The following is a 5858-nucleotide window of genomic DNA, read 5'->3' on the forward strand; positions in this document are numbered from 1 at the left end:
TGTCAAATCGAAACATACCTGCAGTTTGGCTTTGCCTGTCCCCATGCAGTACAAGCGGCGAGTGGTCTGAAGTCCACGGTAAAAGGCTATGATAATATGAGGAAGGGAATCTCGCAAGCCATCTGTCATTAATGAGAATTCGATCCAATCTCTTCCATAGACTCCGAGAGTTCGTGCTACAGTTATGCCACGTATACCATTCCCCCTGCATAGGCAATGGTATTAACCCGGCCTCCTGGATACCAACATTGAATTCTTCCATGGCCATCCTTATATCACCAGAAGCTCCACACACCTCATTTATTTCTCGGACCGCATTGAAGTCCCCCCCACCAGCCAGGGCTCATCCGAGTGCTCTCGAGCTAATGTTTCCAAGGTATTCCATAGACTTCTACGATCAATCATCTCAGAGGCACCATAAACAATAGTGATTAAGAGGGATTCACTATTTGCCCTATGAGTGAGACGAGAGTGCATAAATTGATTCCCCAAATCAAGAATATGAACATCCACAACCTTCTCATCCCACGCTACCCAGATACGGTTACCCATAGTTGCATAATCAACAAACCATTTCCGAGATAAGATCCTTTACTGCGAGCTGATGGTCTTTCTTATTCAGCCCCCGGACATTCCACACTGCGAGATTCAACATGGAATTCAGCCCCCGGACATTCCACACTGCGAGATTCAACATGGATCACTACTAGAGGGGCTGCATGTGTTAGGGCCCCTAGTATTCTCTTCTGCGTCGTCCAGTGATTTCAAAGCATCAAAGGGATTATAAATAACCACTTCGTTACCCTTCTCCTTCTGCGATGAGGTGTAACGTTTATTCTGTTTTGTACCTTCATCTCCTCTCACTTTATCATCCACCTCAACCACGGTCTTATGTTTCCTTTCTCTCTCCCCAGGGGCTGGTGGAGCAGGGACATTGACTTTTGGTACATACACTTTCACCGGGGGCTTTGTCTGCTTTTGAGGTTTGGTCAACGAACACTCCTTCTCCGAATGCCCCAATGTCATGTATCCTGTGCATTTAGGGGGAAGCCATTCATACTCGATATCAACCTTGCATGGAGTTTCCCCGCCATCTTCATCTGACGTCATTATGATAATATATTTTTTCAATTTCTGCGTAACGTCAATCATCACGCATACACGATCGAAGTCCGGTCTCGTGCATGCCCTTGTTATCGCATCAGGGTATAGAGGCTTACCCACACTGCTAGCCACAGTACTCAGTCCTTCCGTCTTCTAGAATTCCAATGGAAGATGTCGCAGTTTTATCCAGATAGGCACATGTGTATGCTTTAACTTTCTCATAGCCATACCCGGTTCCCACTTTTGCAATACAATTGGTTGTCCCTGAAACAGCCATGGCCCCCCTTCTATGACCTCCTCCATATCAATTTCCATTTTAAATTGGAAGAAAAAGAAACCATTTCCAGTTGCTATGACCTCTCGTAGCGCTGGCCAAACCGAATGGGCAAACTCCTTCAAGTGGTGATAGTACGGCCGCTTTCCCATAAAGTATCCCACTGCCGTAGATTTCCATCGTTTGGATCCGTCACGCACAGTATCAAGTGAAGGACGAACTACAACCTCCCCATTTTGCTTCGTTGGAGCAATGAAAGATAGCATTTTCCGGGACAAATTGTTGAATGCATCAGCAATTTTATCATTAACAATCCCATTAGACCCAGTATGAAGCGGAATGTTCCCAATAAACAGAGGAACGGGTGCCAATTTGTTACCCAAATTGCTGTTTTTTTCCTCCATAAAACTGCTGATGTCAGCCCTAGGATTGATGACATCAGCAGCTGTGTATGCAGTGACATCAGCAGATGTGTGAGAAGTGACATCAGCCCTAGCATGGATGACCTCAGCCCTAGCACAATGGATGACATCAGCAGAAGAGTAAGCGCTGACATCAGCCCTTGCAGCACTGATGACGTCAGCCGACCTCCCAATCGCCACTTAGCATCCAAGTCATTCACAACCGGCGCCACCTCACCATCCTCGTCACTCACAACCGGCGCCACCTCAACATCCACGTCACTGACAACCGGCGCCACTTCAACAACCACGTCACTCACAACCGGCGCCACCTCAACATCCACGTCAGGAAGTCGACATCCTTCTTTTCTGCAAAGCTGATATGGACTCAATCAGAGTTTTTAAAGTGGGACTTGATCGTTTCGCAGAGTGGTCGGGCCTCCGGTTGAATGTACAAAAAAGTCACCTAATTATCTCCCGATTCACCCAAGAATGGAAAGAACAGATGTTGGCGGACTTGGGCTTTCAAGAAGGGCACCTCCCGATAAGGTACCTGGGTCTTCCTCTAATTTCATCTAGATTAACTATTTCTGACTGTCAACCACTTTTATCAAAAATGGATGCACGTATTATGGGAAGGACTCTCATTATCTTATGCTGGGCGGGTACAAATCATCAAATCCGTACTTTCATCTTTGAGTTTATATTGGGCGTCTGCTTTTATACTTCCTAAGAAAATTATCAAGGAAATTGAGAAGAGGATGAGAAACTTCCTATGGAAAGGCACCACGACTAGTGGCTACGCCAAGGTAGCATGGATTAATGTACGCAGACCGGTGGAAGAGGGGGGACTTGGATTCAAGAACATCACAAGCTTAAACCAGGCATTAATGAGTAAAAAACTTTGTGATGTTATCCGATGTGACTAGACCTCTATATGGGTGCAGTGGCTTTACCATGATCGGCTACGTGACACATCTATCTGGACGATTCGAGACCACGGAGGCTCTTGGGGTGGAGGAAATTACTACGTCTCCATCCTTTTCTACGCTCTAGTGTGGATTATCAGATTGGAAACGGAGCAGATTTCTATATTTGGCAGGACCCATGGCATCACCTCGGACCACTCATTGAGCGATTTCCACGGGGTCCGAGATCACCCACACCTTGCCACAGATTTGTGGAGGAACGGACAGGATTGTCTGGAGATTTGACAAAGGACAACCCACAACACAGGCCCTTTACAAATTATTTGACCCCCCCAGGACCGAAAGTAGGCTGGTCTTCACTACTTTCAGGCTCCTTGAAGATACCAAGACACGCGTTCATCCTTTGGCTCGCAATTCTTGGCCTTCCCACCACGGACAAACCATGGCTATCCCATTTGGGAGCCTGCATCCTATGTGACGAAGGAAGTACGGAAACCCACTCTCACTTATTCTTCCAATGCAGATTTAGCCGGCAGTGCCTTACAGAAATATGCAGAAGGATTCGGTTCCCATGGCCCAATAGGGATTGGGAAACAAACATTGAATGGGCAACAAAAAAATGGAGAGGAAAGCCATTGTCAACATAGCTTACCGTACACTACTAGCAGCATGTGTCTATCATATTTGGAGAGAGAGGAACCTGAGGCGATTTGAACACACTGAACGGACACCGAACACCATTGGTATTCTGATCATCGACGACGTCAGACAGAGGATCCTCAGCATCAACGTTGCTTTGTCAGTTAGTACATGAGCATTATATAGACTATGGCGTAACCCTTGGCCTGTCGAGGGAGAAACCAATTGATGATCATCTTGTTGTACTATACATTTTTATTACTTAATGATTGATGATCATCTTGTTGTACTATACATTTTTATTACTTAATGAAAATTACATTTACCAAAAAAAAAAAAATGAAAAAAAATTATTTAAATAGTATAGTTATTTTTTTCCTTTCAACTGTTGATATGGAAAAACGAACTGCATTTCTTGCTTTCATCCCTCTCCTGCTATCTCGCTCTCTGTCCCCTCTAAGACTGTCACGGCTTTTTATACATCTGAGCGTACTTCGTCCGCCTCATCTCTTTTTCTTCTGTACCCGCTATCCGCCCTTCTAATCTTTCTTTTACCAGGTCAAATCCCCACGGGTCTCACCTCGTCGAGCTGCCTCTTCTCCATCCCTCTCATCCTCTAGAGGTCGCCGACCTTCAGGCTCTGTTCTAGTCTAGTTGAAAGTTCACCCACTCACGTAGCTACCACTTCTAATCCTCGGGATCCGAGATATCAAGTCTGGATCGGATCCATGATACGTCAGGCTTACTCTGCCTTATCGGGCCCATCAAGGCTATGAACAGGCCATGGAGCTTAAGGCCCAAAGGGATGCTATCTCTAAATAAAAGGGCCTTAAGCGGAACAAGAGCTGGACAAGGTTGAGAGCCTCGGCAAACTGCTTGAGGATGTGCTGGGTCGTCTAGCAATTCTGGAGGACGAGTTTGATCCACTAAAAAGGGACTTAGATGCCAAAATGCCCCAAGTTCTTCCAGCCCATCTTCAGGTTGCTAGTGGTCTCGGTTAGACAAGGAAATAAGGCCCCAAAGGACTCATTTAGGGACTTCTTTGTCTTTATAGGCCCAATACGTGTATTTGTATTTTTATGCTGGTGGAATCGAAGATCTTCACTTCATAAGGAGACTAGGCTATTCTCATTCCTACTTTAGTCCATCAATGCAGGAAGGCGGTTAGACTCTTGCTATAGGTTAGGGCTTCTATCGTGCTATTCTATAAAAAGAAGTTAGGCTTAGAAGACAAGGGATCCCTCTCGCTATGGATGGTTGCTGCTTGCGAGAAGCGTCTGTTCAGCTTTATCCTTTAACTAATTGTATGTAATAAAGAATTGTTCTACTGGTATTTCTACGCTCGATCTCTACTTCCCGAAAGCTTACTCTCCTTTCTACCGAGCAAGCTCCATTCATGCCCAACCATCGCACACAAGAGACAGCCCTTCGGACCTATGGCGAACCAATATCGTACTCTAGGGTAGCACTCTCTATGGAAAGATGAGTGGTTTGTGCTTCACTAGCCAAGTCCATGCACCTACAGCTCGATCTACTAGCGCTCTCTTCGATCCTTCCAGGTCAAGATCTTCGCTTTAAGACCACTTTTCGATGAGCAGATCTTTCGCTCAATTACGATCCATACTCAAACATGTTCATTGGACGCCTCAACTGCCCTCTGCCACACATCTCTTTCCTTCGCTCTAGACCCACCCCCAAAATGGAACTCTGCCCTTTCCAACCAAGGAACGAGCAAGAACGCTTTGCTCCTGGGGCTCGTCTACACCACATCGACCTAGAGCTTAGGCTTATCTTTATGTTTTGGTTCCTTTGATTGATTTATTTGTAAACCAACCCCTTCCCCTTCATTCCATCCAGTCTTACTATTCTTTCAGGGAAACTCCTGAAGTTACGTCTTTCAGTACGTGGACTCAAGTCAAGTAGTTGAGATAAGTTGTTTGCTCTTTGTCAGATGCCCTTAGTTATGTTCCTTTTGTCCTATAGGTTCATTCTAAAGGTCAGTGGTTCAAGTCAATAAGCGAGGAGGCCCTTGTCACTCAAGCTCAAGCATTTACTTTTCCTGGGTAAATGTAAATTTCATTAATAAAGAGTAATGGTACAGTACAACATGGGATTATCAACTGGTTTCTCCCTCTACCCAAGGGATACGCCATAATCTATACAATGCTCGTGTACTGACTGACGATGCTAAATCAACGCTAAGAATCCTCTGTCTGACGTCATTGATGTAATGTATGCTTAATGTAGCCGGTGTCCGCTCAGTATGATCAAATCTCCTCAAGTTCCTCTCCTTCCATATGTGGTAGACACACGCTACCAGTAGTGTACGGTAAGCTCTATTAATAATGTGCTTACCTCTCCATTTCCGTGTCGCCCATTCAATATCTGTTGCCCAATCTCTATTGGGCCAGTGAAAGCGAATCCTTCTGCGAATCTCATAAAGGCACTGACAACTAAATCTGCATCGGAAGAATAAATGTGGATGAGATTCCGTAGCTCCCTCATCGCACA

Source organism: Sesamum indicum, linkage group LG3 (assembly GCF_000512975.1).
Source record: "Sesamum indicum cultivar Zhongzhi No. 13 linkage group LG3, S_indicum_v1.0, whole genome shotgun sequence".
Lineage (NCBI taxonomy): Eukaryota > Viridiplantae > Streptophyta > Magnoliopsida > Lamiales > Pedaliaceae > Sesamum > Sesamum indicum.